Source organism: Haemaphysalis longicornis, unplaced genomic scaffold (genome assembly GCF_048455015.1).
Source record: "Haemaphysalis longicornis isolate Haplotype H1 unplaced genomic scaffold, Haemaphysalis longicornis Haplotype H1 scaffold_10, whole genome shotgun sequence".
In the NCBI taxonomy this organism is placed as follows: domain Eukaryota; kingdom Metazoa; phylum Arthropoda; class Arachnida; order Ixodida; family Ixodidae; genus Haemaphysalis; species Haemaphysalis longicornis.
Window position 1 is genome coordinate 73811093 of NW_027526204.1, and position 12842 is coordinate 73823934.

The 12842-nt window shown below is 48.0% G+C and overlaps 2 non-coding genes across 2 annotated transcripts; one reads left to right on the forward strand and one right to left on the reverse strand.

Annotated features, from left to right (window-relative positions):
- Nucleotides 1-2900: 2900 nt before the first annotated feature.
- Nucleotides 2901-2982, reverse strand: Trnas-aga (transfer RNA serine (anticodon AGA)). Its single transcript has one exon. It is a non-coding gene; the product is annotated as a tRNA-Ser (tRNA).
- A 4718-nt stretch (nt 2983-7700) lies between these two features.
- Trnas-cga (transfer RNA serine (anticodon CGA)) lies at nt 7701-7782 on the forward strand. Its single transcript has one exon. It is a non-coding gene; the product is annotated as a tRNA-Ser (tRNA).
- The last annotated feature ends 5060 nt before the right edge of the window (nt 7783-12842 follow it).

A 12842-nucleotide genomic window follows, 5' to 3' on the forward strand; every position in this document is an offset into this window, starting at 1 on the left:
GAGACAAGGCAGACGATATCACGCGTTCATAGCAAACCCCTTTCAAAACGCGCGCGCACTGACTTCACGGGTCCGGCGCTTTGGCGGATTGATACACTACATGAGGTGGTGCCGTTCTTGAGTTGTAACCGAGTATACGTATTATTATGAGCAATATGAAAGGGAACAAAGGAACGCGTAGAAAACACCCTCAGACCCAGCTATGCGTGATACGTAGCGGCCGCCGTCGGAAACAAAGTGGAAATGGGGACGCTGTTCTAACAACTGTTCCCATTCCCGCCGTGCTCCTTTCGGCTGTCGGACGATACCGTATTATAGGCGAAATCACGTAAGCTGCTGCTTTGTAGAAATTCCAGCGGGGTGGGAGTGCCAACAGTTAATGGAAGAGCGCCCTCCTTTCCCGCTTTATTTTTCACGGCGCCATCCGCGTATCGCTCCGAGTCTGTTTCGAGGCTGTTTGCCACGCGTTCCTGTGTTCCCTTTAATATTGCTCATAATAGAACATCGCTGAACACACCAACGTCATTGTTTCCTGCCCCGCCGCCACCTGTCAGGGCGCATGAAAACAGCTCATGGTGAAACTGCGGCAAATGAGGTGAACTGCCGTAGTGCTTATAACAAATGAAAAAAATCAAGCTATCCTACGAAAAACCGTCCGACGTGCAAGCATGCATGCCAACTATTTTTCCACCCTCCTCCAGAAGGATGGATGGAGTGACTAGTTGTCCTCCTATTATTTATTTAAAGGGGTGGTTTAGAGCCTCGCTTATGCCGCACTCGTTTCATTCAACGTAAGTGTTACTAGATTATAGAGCCCGAGTGAACAGAATCGGGTAGGAGCATACACAATGAACCGACTGCGTCGACACGAATCGGGCCCTCTCGGCTCCTTTGTGGGCCGTTTAGATGCACTTCTTGGGTGACAAGGGCCCATTTCCTGGTCGGCCTCTTTTCACCGTGAATGAATTCCCTTGATGAGTACAGTCACCCGTCTAAGAAACCAGCTTAACTAACCTCGACAACTTTGGAAGTTCTTGTTCAGCCACTGACCGTGCTCTTGCGGCCTCATGGTGGCGCTTCGTATCTCGGCCACGCGTATGAAAACAGTGGCTTTTGGATATAACCTAAGGCGGAATTTTGAGTTGCGTGCGTTTCGCGTCCGTTTCAATCGTGACGTAGTTGCACTTTCCAGGCCTCTCACCACTCACATGCCCGGAAACCGACACCCCTCCTCGCTTTTGCTGCGTCACATCCGAGTCGTCTGCTTTTAGCCAATCAGGGCTCGCTCGAAATGGACACCTTGATGCGGACATGGAACGGACAACACTGAGACTTCTGCCCTTATAGCCAAAGCTTTCGCAAATATTTTGCCGGGTGCTGTTTTTTGGGGGGATGAAGGCAGACACTTTGTCCGAAAAGGGGGCAGTGATCGAGGTAGAGCTCTCGAACACGGCATTGCAAATTCCAGTTTGCGATATGGGCCTCCACCAGTGCAGGGGTATATCCAGAATTTCGAATTTCCAGGAGGTGGGGGTGCCGAAATCCTCCAGGGGGGTTTTGGGGGACTGCTGGGGGCGTGTGTATAAATCCCTGGGCCTGGTACTCGTTTGGTACTCGTTTTTTTTTTTTTTTTTTTGGGGGGGGGGGGGGTGTTGAATTCCTTCTGGGGGGTGTTGGAGGGTGTTAGGAGGGTGTGTTAAAATCCCTGCACCAGTGGCCTCCACATAAAGCCGGCCAGTTCTCCGGCGCCGTATTCTTAGCTGTAATGCTCGCAGGCGCGCAGTTTAAAAACATTAAGTTCCGGATGCCTTGCTTGATGGCTTGGTAGAATGTTTTGACGTTTTCGTAGGCTGTGGCCGTCTCGGAACCAGGTGTTTAGAACGTGGTGTTTGGAGCCTGGTGTGTAGAATGCTTAGAAGGTTACAGTCGAAGTCCCGAAAGCGCACGCCATGTGGCGAGCTTTCTTTTTTCGGCCGATGTGAGCGCATATTTTTAACGAGAAAACGGCGTCCGAAGGTTCCGCCTCCCCCGCACCATCATCTTCGCCGATTTGCTGACGTCAGTGATGAGCCCACACTGGCAAGACCGCAGGGCTTAGTTTAGCAGATGTCTGGGGGGCTTATTCTGAACAGCCTGCGTGTGACGAAATAGTCGGTAGTAACCGTAAAATGGGCGAAAATCGAAACCTGGGAAGATGCGATAGCGTGCAAACACTGCAAAGTCAGCGTGACGTCACAAGTATGACGTCATAACGAAAGTTGTTTTCTCGGGTCCATTCGATTCAACCTGCACCTCTTGAACCAGTTCACAGCGGTGCAAAGTGGGTTCCGCCGCACTTTTTCCGTCTGCTTCCGCACCTCCTCGGCAGGGAGTGCAGGCAAAGCCGTGAACTCGTCCTGCACCCGTCGGCACCAACGGTGAATCGAACGGCGCGGTTCAGCTGCCGCGAGCGCGCGCACCACTGAAACGAACGGCGAAGTGCCGCACCGCCTGAACTGGTTCACGTGGTGATGGGGAAACGAATAGACCCCTCATCTGCCCCTCATTGCGCTTCCGCCAACTATAGTCAAATAATGAATCGCATTAGTTAAGCTGCACAACGCGGCCACAATTAAGGATTGGACATGAAATCAAGAGCCCGTCTGATCAGGAAAACACATGACAACAACTGAAAACTGACTCGGACCGTAAAAGTTTCTTAAAACGATGACGAAAGCCGAAACGTCTTCGGTTTTATTAACCTTCATTGTCGGAGTCAGTATTTAATTGTCTAGGGTTGGACATACCCAGCCTCCATTTAAAACTATCCGGTTAGTTGAAACCGTCACTCGACGAAAGCGAAAAGCTTGCAGTCATTATGATCGACGTGACTAGCGAGCGATGGCCTAAAAAATAAGCTGCGCAGTCGACAGGATTCGAACCTGTGCGGGGAGACCCCAATGGATTTCTAGTCCATCGCCTTAACCGCTCGGCCACGACTGCCGGTGTTTATCTAGGTCAGAAGGCGTCAGACGTTCGCTCAGACAACACAAAGGCAGCGGAACCTCTAATCCTTTATTTATGCGAAATGGACAGTAGACAAACAATGGGATCATAATAAAGAAAAACAAACAAACAATGGGAACAGCAATACAAAAGGGCGCGATGTATGCTGCTGGATCGTCCTAGCGTCACTAATAAAGGCTTTTAGCGTATCGGCACTCTTTTCTGTCATTGTTATGTGCCGCCGGGATTTTCATTGGTCGGTCCGCACCACGTGATATTTGTTTGCATGTGGGCGCAGCCATTTTGTTTCTGGGCGCCTCTCCTCTCTTTCTGTCTCTCTGCTGCGCGGACGCTGAAGCGGCCAGCCACAGTCTGCCCGTCACAACCGGCAGCGGTTTCGTTGGGATTGATGGCAACACTGTACGACAGAAACAAAATGGCCCCCGGACACTTCTGGGTGCACGAAGTGGCGGTACTCTTAAGCGTAACTTATTTAGTGACGCTATAGATCGTCCCACCGCATGCATTCGCGGGTGCGACATTGTCGCCTTGTGGACTTGTTTTATTTTTGTCATAAGCGTTCAACGGAGAGATAATGCTTCTTAATTAAGACGGGTGTAGGAGTACAATAGCTTCCCGTTGTGTTATGTGAACTGCCAGCTCTGCGTAGCATTCGCAATGTTAATTCTTTTTTTGTTACTCATATAAATAGATCCATTTTCGGCTGGACTTGGCAGGCATTTTCCGCATTTTCTTTTAAAGCAACGTTCATCACAAAAGCCAGATTAATTTTCTCGGTCTCGTTTTCGTTGGCAAAACAAAAAAACGACAGCAGGAATCAAGAACGCAGATGAATGTATACACGCAGCGTGCGAAAATTACCGATTTCAAGAACGATTATTATTGTCTAACTTTAGGTATTGAAAATAAAGTAGATAAGAAATGCTGGCGCGCCTCCGTACTTTTGTGACGTTGCAAACCAGTGGCCCGACCTCTGGTAGCAGTTGTTGAGACTCGTACGCAGCCCCTTCTATACGCACAAGAGGTTTTATGTCCACACACATGACAGATTCCGCTGTGCAATATTTTTTTTCTATTACTCATTTTTAGTGGTCACCAAGAACGCAAACAACTTTATCAAAGCTGCACACGCTTGATATCGGAGGAATCAGTGGTCAGAGGAGTCCTCCACTTGCAAACACACCTGGCGCCTTGTACGACCGGGTGGCTGTACGCGCGTCCTTGCTTCACTCTACCAACACCTACTGTATGCCAAGGAAGCTTTGGAATAGTCATCACAAGTCATATACGCTTGTTTTTTTGAGCGGGAAATTTAAAAAAAGAAAGATTACACAGAACGCCACAATGCGCCTTGACAGGGGTTTGAAATTTGCGATGTAACGGCGGCCGTAAGGCGGGGATGATAAAAGTGTACGGCTGTCTTATCTGGGCGGCGTTTTCCCTACACTAAAGAGCTGAGGGAAACTTGCAGAAAAAGAAAAAGAGAAAGCGCAGCAGGTGCTAGCGATAAGCCGCGGGAAGGTCGCACGCTCTTTGAAATGCACTGCCAACTTTTCCTCCACGCAGACAGACAGCTGGTAGACCAGCTTTTGGCTCTTTGTAGTGGTGGTGCTTTCTGCTTCCCCGTTCTTCCTTCTCTCTCGTGTCGGTAATTTTCACCAGGGGGTTTGCCTCAACTCCCTCCACTCCTCTCTGAAACACGAGTAGCATAGTAAAAAGGTAAAAACGAGTCCCCGCTCGCGTCTCTTCGCCTGGTTTTAATATTTTTGTTCTTCGAATATAAAGCAAGCTGGGGAATATACCCACAACCTGGGGGCCATTTTGTTGGTTCACATTTTCTAGAGAAAATATCAAATTACGTAATGAGGAGTGTCAATCACCGCACTGCTAAATAAATATGCCATGATACATCTGCCCCTTTCGCGTAATTATACGAAATGTTCCAATGAGCAACAATTCTGCGCTAGCGTTATTTCGGCCATTTTGGTGGCGACGTCGGGTCCTGGCCATTGCCGATCTCTCCCATAAGCAGGGGTGCTCCAAGCGCAACGCGCGCCGAAAACCAAGCTCGCAGGAAGAGACCCTTGGGCCGCCGTCGTCTCCCTTGATTCAGCGATTCCGTCCCCGACAAACGCCAGCCGGCTCATCGACCATCTGCCTCTCCTCCTCTCCATCGCACCACCACTCGATTCTGTTTGTTTATTGTTAAAGGCCCCTTTCACTCGGCCTTTCTCCAGCTCTGTTGCCTGTCGCGTGGAGAGAGCACGGGCGGGGCCCCGCCTATTTCCGGAGGGGTAAGGAGGAAACGGGCTGCCCGGAGATTGTCGCAGAGGTACTGTGCCAGAGAGGGAGGAGACGTACACCGAATCGAACATACAACCGCAACACAAACACGTGCCTACGGAATCGCTTTAGGACGTTATTTTCATTCAGGTAGAGGCCAGATTTGAGTTCCACCTAGTAGAAAGAAACAGAAGAACTTCTGAACGTGTAACAGTTTTGAGGGAACAGGAATTTTGTAGGTTCTGCCGCTTGTTTACAAACACAAAGGGCCACTTTGACAGGTGTGGTCGTTCGCAAGGGCGTGGCTGTTGGTGTAATGCTCCGAATAAAACGTAAACATCTGCGGAGACAACGAATTAATCACACGTAGTATGCATTGGTTGAGAGGTAATTCATAAAAGACAGAATACATGCACGTAACAAGACGGGCAATACGGCTGTTGTCCGCGTTGTAGGCGTAGCCGGCTCATATTCGCGTGAAGCAGCTCCACTCGCGTACAGCACCGCAGACGCTAAAGGGTGACGTCACCCTCCGCGGAGCTTACTCTTTCTCATATCCTCGCCCACATACAGCGCCATACCGTGCGTTGAATCGTTGCTAAAATCTTTAAAAAATGCGATTTCTCAAGTTTACTTAAAACTGTAGTGACTTATGAAAATTAACTTCACGTGTAACTAGCAGTTTAAAAAAATTAGAGGTTTGCCTTGGCAATAGTTTGTTCCGGACTAAACACTGCTGCAATTTTTAGCTCAGTAATGGAAACGTGGCGGCATCTGGTGTTGTTTCTGTCAACTCATTTGGTGTTGCGCCACGAGCGGCGCTGGTGAAGCTCCAGAATTTAGCGCGTCGCTCAAGCTAGTAAAAAACGACACACAACGACGTTTCAAAGAGCCACGAGTAGAAGGGTTCTTACTAGTATTACTCAACGTTAATAACAACTGCACGAATGCTGCCGATGGCTGCGAGCACTCCAAACATTCCGCCGCTTTGGCAATTGTGAAAGGAGCTTCTGTCATGTCGCCAAAGTTCGTCAGCGCTTGCCTGAGAGGTTGGGAAGCGAATAGCTATGAGTTCACCGTTTGATATCAGCTCACAGTCAAAATCAAATGCTTTTGCATGCATGTTTATACTATACATATCAGTGGGGAGTCTGCGGTATCCTAGATTTGCAGCCAATGGATCGACTAGCCGTGGTTTAAGCTCTGCTTCAATAATCCTACCATGATTTTAATGTGAGATATTCCTCCGATATTTAGTTCTCGGTGAACACATTTTTCTGACGTAACTTTTCAACTTTTCGATAGGAAGCCCATTTACTCAAGCAGTTAATGAAGGCAAATATGTAAGTGTTATATTTATAGATTTCCGTTAAGCATTTGACGTCTCACTACTAAATTGCTGCAAAAATTATGCTATATAACCAGAAATTAAAAAAAAATATATATTTAACATGGATTAAAGCTTACCTTCCAAATCGCAGCCAATTTATTGTTTTAAATGGTGCTTTTCAGGTAAATTAAGTCACAGTTGATTCTGGCGTTCATCAGCGGTCTGTTGTTGGTCCGCTTTTATGTTGTTGCAGATCTGTCCGTTCCAGTGAATCTATACGCTGACTGTACAAGATGACAAAATTAGTTCAGTTAAAGATGAAACTGGGCAAAACGAAAACTTTGCATTAGTAATTTCTTGGTGCCGTAAGCGGTAAATGTCAATAAACCTTGACAAGAAAAAAACAGTATACATCAAAATAACGCAAAAAAAAAAAGGCCTGCTGTTGTACATTTACACGGCAAACAACGTTTTGCTTTCAAAAGGGCGAGGGTACAAATTCTCCCGTCTTTGGGTTCGAAATACTGTCTGTTGAACGAAGCACATCGATGCTGTAACCACCAAACCTCTCCGAAAACTTCTGGTTCAGGCGTTCATTTTACTCCGCAACAACCGATGTTTGTTTTTTTGCCTGCAGTTTAATTATTCGTCCAATAATGGAGTACGCAGTAGTTGCTCGTGACCCTTTCACTAAAAATGATTTACAAAATCAGGAAGCTTGTACAAAAGAAAACAGCTCGATTTATACATAACTCATACCGCCGCCCTTCCATTAGTGATCTTCTCGAGTAAACCTGAGAATGATGTCTCACAAAATTCGTTGTTCTTATTGGAGTCGCGCTTGCTTTGATTATTATTGTTTAATTGCCCCGGAGTATGTTTTTTGTACTTTTCTGTGTCATTTCAGGTACCATAAATGCAAAGGTTATGTATGTGGCTACAAATAAAGCAAGTAAATAAAAGTGCTCGCTCGCTCGCCGAGCCGGCCGGGTTATCTTTTATACGGAGGAAACTTGGCGGCACTTCTCGTTGGCTAATCTTACGCCATTCCTAGCTCTCCGAGTTCTGCAGCCGCCGGCCCGCAGTCGTGGCCGAGTGGTTAAGGCGATGGACTCGAAATCCATTGGGGTCTCCCCGCACAGGTTCGAATCCTGTCGGCTGCGTGACATTTTTTTTTTTTCATTGTACCGTTGCTTGAAGCAATACTCCCACATCTTGCGCTTCGGGGTTTTTCGCTTCGTCCAAGCGAGACCAATAAGTGATCAACATCAAAAGGAACATAGCCGGAGAGGTATATTGGCCAACCTCCGAGTTTTCCACTTTTGTGCTTACGGTCCACTTTTGTGCTTGGTGTAAACTTGCGTCCTAGTTTCTAACTTTTAGCACTTCTGCTGTGTCTCTTCTGTTATATTCGGCGTTGAAATCTTTCGGTGTTGAAATGTTAGGTGTCACAGTATTGGTTTTATTACTGATTGGTTTTGTTACGGTATTGTTACTGAGGCAAGCAAAAAAAAAAAAAAAACAGAAAAGGAAGAAAAAAGCTAATTTGAGTCCTTTTTTCTCTTCTATAACGACTGATGTTCGGCCGATCCCCTGATTGGGTATGCAACAACAACAGCGACAGCAGCAGCAGCAACAACAGCAACAACACCAACGTGTTGCTGTCCCGTTAAAATGGTCCCGCACAGTATTGTCCCTAGTGGAAACCCGGACAAAATGGCCCTAAGTGAGCTTGAAGCATGTGTCAGCTTGAATTGCGCTGCAAATTATCACGGTTAATCATTTCACCGGCATTAGTAGGTGATTGATGGCATGTTTCATTGTATTTATCGTTTATTATTATTATTTTCATTCCGCACTAGCCGGAATAAGTCCTGTTCGTCACATCGCATTTTGGAATGGCGTTTCGGCAGGATGTGTAACAGCGCCTTTTAACTCTTCGCACAAGATAGCGACACCATGAATGACCTTCTGAAAAAGTGGCCCACACGAACACGTTCCCACATTAAAAATTGCTTTCCCGTTAGAAAATTCTGACTTTATTTCTGTGCACTATAAGACTGGCTATGCCTAACCGGTAAGTTTATTTCCGCGGTCTTGCTCGTAACGCTACATGAAAAGGAATGCGGCCCGTTCGTCACGTGGCGTTTCGGGATAGGTCGGCCGGTAATAGGCCAGAAATAGGGGAATAATATTGACAGGATGATTCGTCACGTGGACCTTTCGTTGCAAAGTAATCTGATCGTTCGTTATTTTGTATTGACGCCAGTAAAGGGAAAGCGGAAAAGGTCCAACCAAAGAGGGGCGCGGGAAGAGAGGCAGGTGAGATTGCGGAAGAAGGTGGTGATATAGAAGAAACAAGAGGGATGATGATGAGGATGATGATGATTGCTAGTGGTATCCCCCTTGTGGCGGGGTTGATGACGTGTCATCTCACAAAAAAAAAAACTAATAGTGTTAAACATGGATACAGTAAAGCCCGCTTATACCGAACAGCGCGAGGATTGTAAAATAGTTCGATATCGCAAAAATTCTATATAGAAAGGGAAGCAAGAAAAACTTATATGAGAGCAATCTTGCCGACGGAGTCATGAGCTAACGCCGAGCTCTTACCACCCTGCAGTTCACTATTGATACGACACTTTCTCGGAAAATAATTTATTGTGGCGGAAGAACTGCGTGAGTGTAGCCGGCTTCTTGGAGCGCAACACGTTGCTGGTGACTGCTTGCTCCACGGTATCTAAACAGTCGACAAGCACAAGACCGCTGCCCTTAATGGCACTGCAGTATCGCCGCAGCAGGGCCACGGCAGCGACGGCTTCGCTCGTGCTCGGAAGCGGTACGGAGTCCTCGGCCTCTTCGACAGAGCGGAGACAAGCATGGATACAAGCGAATAATGGCGGACCCAGGGAACCGAGCAAGTGCGCGCAGAGAGTGGCGCGGACTTGAAGTTCGGTGACACCGTAGCCCGCAGCGCCTAATATGGCGCTTTCGGCTCCAGCATGCATGCGTTATAGTGCCTAGAATATAGCATATTCTAGGCACTATACATGCGTGGAGCTGGTCCACTCTGCCACGGCCGGTTTGGACCCAAACGCGCCCGAGCACGCGCGGGAGTCGCAAGCGACACCCGCGCCACCGCTGCGCGCCGATGTATTCCGGGAAAGCCTGCCGCATGCCTAAGGACATAGAGATAATATACTCTAGAGGGAAAGCGCGCCGCTGAGCCAATGCATTGGAACCGTACGACACATAGCGGCAGACATGATACAACGATTTGAAGGTTGCCAGCTGAGCTTTTGCTTACTAAAAACGGCGAAAGCGATGGGTTGTAATCTGGCAACGTGCTACTGTGGCGTTTCCGCGTCCGGCTAGCGAAGCATGTCGGGAATAATTGTAACATGGCGGAACGCTGGCCAGGCGGAGTTTGTGTAGGCGGCGTCGACAGCATTGCGTAGTTTATCTCCTGTGGGTAGGTAACCGACGTGTTCTCGGTTTAGCGTGTGACTTATATGTACTGAGACTATTTGAGCAAGATGTGGCAACGCTCATACAACACTTGCGCGCAAGCATCACATGCGCGAGGACGTCAAGGAATCAGCTGATACGTACTGGGGCGCACAGAAAAAATGAATCTCCGTCATGATCTCCGTGCATTTTCGCGCTGTGCTCCTTTGTTTGCCATTCTGTGACATTTTGCGAGTCGCTCAATGCTTTTCAAACGAAGTGAAGTGAAGAACTGTGGCTTTGTAGCTGAATGTAAAACCTTTATTGACACACAAAAAAAGAAAAACGTTATCGCATGGGCCAACGCTGATATTGCCGGTGAGTTGAGGCCCTTTGAAGCACAGGAACGAAAGAGCGCGGTCGATCGCAGGCCAACGGAGTGGCAGAATGCATGCCAAGGGAGTATGCGAAATAGTCAGCGGCGTGTCCCGTTTTCCTTTCCGTCTGTATTCGTCAAGTTCTAGCTGCTTTCCACCACTTCATAGGGAAAGCTTGCGGGACTGAATGGGCAGTATTGAATGGGCAGTAATTTGCCGCACAGAGCGCGCGAGGAGAGAACATTGACTTGTTGACTTATTGTGATTGATTAAAAAAGAAACCGCATTTCGTTACCTATTTTTCCGTTCTACCTTCACGAACGTTTGCGCGGAAGTTCGAAGCACGGAGAGGTGCAAGAAGTTCCACGAATAAAACAATTGTAACCGAACGATTATAAAAGTTCCTTTTATTTCTCTTCCAACGGGAACGATCGCTGGCTGCCACTCTGTAGCCTGTAGTGAACTTGCGGTAGTCAAGGTCAGATCGGAATCGCTGTTCCGGCGTCAGTTCAGGCGCAATAGGAGGGTGCTTAACGTGAAGAAACGAATGACGGCCTCGCAAGCGCCTGGGGAGGCCCTCGCTCAGCGCGTGCATCCGAGTTGTACCAGTTGTACGCGTTTTGCACGCACGCAGATCTGAGCTGGATACTGCACGCACGCGCGCGCGCGCACACACACGCACACACACACACACACACACGCACACACTGCGCACACACACACACACACACACACACTGCGCAAGTCAGGCGCAAGGGCCTCGCCACTTCCTAGCACACTTAAAGAAAATCAAAACCAAAACTGAGCTACGCACTTACTTTTTGTTCGCTAATTACAGCTTAATTACACTAAAATTTTTTTGTAGAGTTAGTTTTAATTACTGAAGCAAATATTTGTAAGTATTTTGCTTCAGTTCTTTGTTTTAGTTAAATTATTAACGAACAACTTTTTACAAAACTGAATACAATTGATCTAGCAACCATGGGAATTGTATCATGTCAGCGTTAACGATTCGTACGGTCTCGGAGCTCGCTTTACCGCCCTGCCTAAGGAGAGCGAAAAATCCCGCGCGGGACAGTTCGATATATCCATTGTGGGCAAAATCGCGTTAGATGTAAAAAGTTTTAAATGCATGTAATTTTCACCAGAACTTTACGAGGGTTCGATATAGGCAATAATTCGATATATCCGTGTTCGATATAAGCGGGATTTACTGCATAACGAAGTTGGCAGAAATTCGCAATTTTTAGTTGCAAGCAGGTTTTCGTTACAAGCAGGTTTGGACTAAAGTCTCGCGTGAATGAAGCATAAACGATACCAAAACGCTAACATCAGTGATGTAGAACTCAACTTTCAAGGATTTATTCCACAGGGAAAAACTGCGCGATTTACGCCTGTTGCTTTCCCAAGAACTTAGCCACTACACAACACTACAAAGAAGCAGGATAACTTACCCCTGTATTCACAAACGTAATTTAAGTAGCACTTTTGCCCTTTGACACTTTCGGTGCCTTAACCCGTTTCAAGGACGAAACTTGTGCTAAAAGGGAACCTTTTCGCGATCTTGATCCTCTTTGCCGGGCTAAAAATTGAGAGGTTACTAACTGGTATACTGTACCGGGCGGCGACGTTATTCTTTCTCGCCGGCTGAGGCAGAATTTAAAATTGCGAGCTTGTTTTGAAAAGACAAAAGGTTTCGTTTTCTGGCATCAGAACTCTTCACCGATGAACCGACACCACAGATGGCAGTGGAGAAGCGCGACTACACGACGACAGGCACCCCTATACTCGGTTACAACTCAAGAACGGCACCACCTCATGTAGTGTATCACTCCGCCAAAGCGCCGGACCCGTGACGTCAGTGCGCGCGCGTTTTGAAAGGGGTGTGCTATGAATGCGTGATATCGTCTGCCTTGTCTCGCGCAGTTTGTTTGTCGTCACTGGAGTCCAGTGACGACAAGGCATCATCAAGCCATCATCAATTTCTCGCTGGCTGGACCCGGAATGAGTCCACCAGGAGTCGGGGTGCGGTTGTCAAAGTCGTGGAGGTGGCGGCTGCCCGTAGCGCCAGCACTGCCCAACGGAGTCCCACCTGCTGAATCGCAGGGACAGGGCAAGCCCATCGTCACCTACTCGGGACACGCAAGATGTAACGCAAGATGTACGGCTACGCAAAGGGCGACCTGCAGATGAGGACTAGCCTCCAACGGAGTTCCCAGTGCGCACGCAGCACCTGGACTTGCTGACTCGTCCACGGGGGTGTAGTGTGCGATACAGATAACCACCCAAGCCGTAGTGTTCAGCGCCAGGTAACTACTCGCGAACTCGGTCATATCAGACGAGCAGCTGGTCCAGGGGGATATACCGCCGAACGGAGACCTCCGGCCGGTTGCTCACCG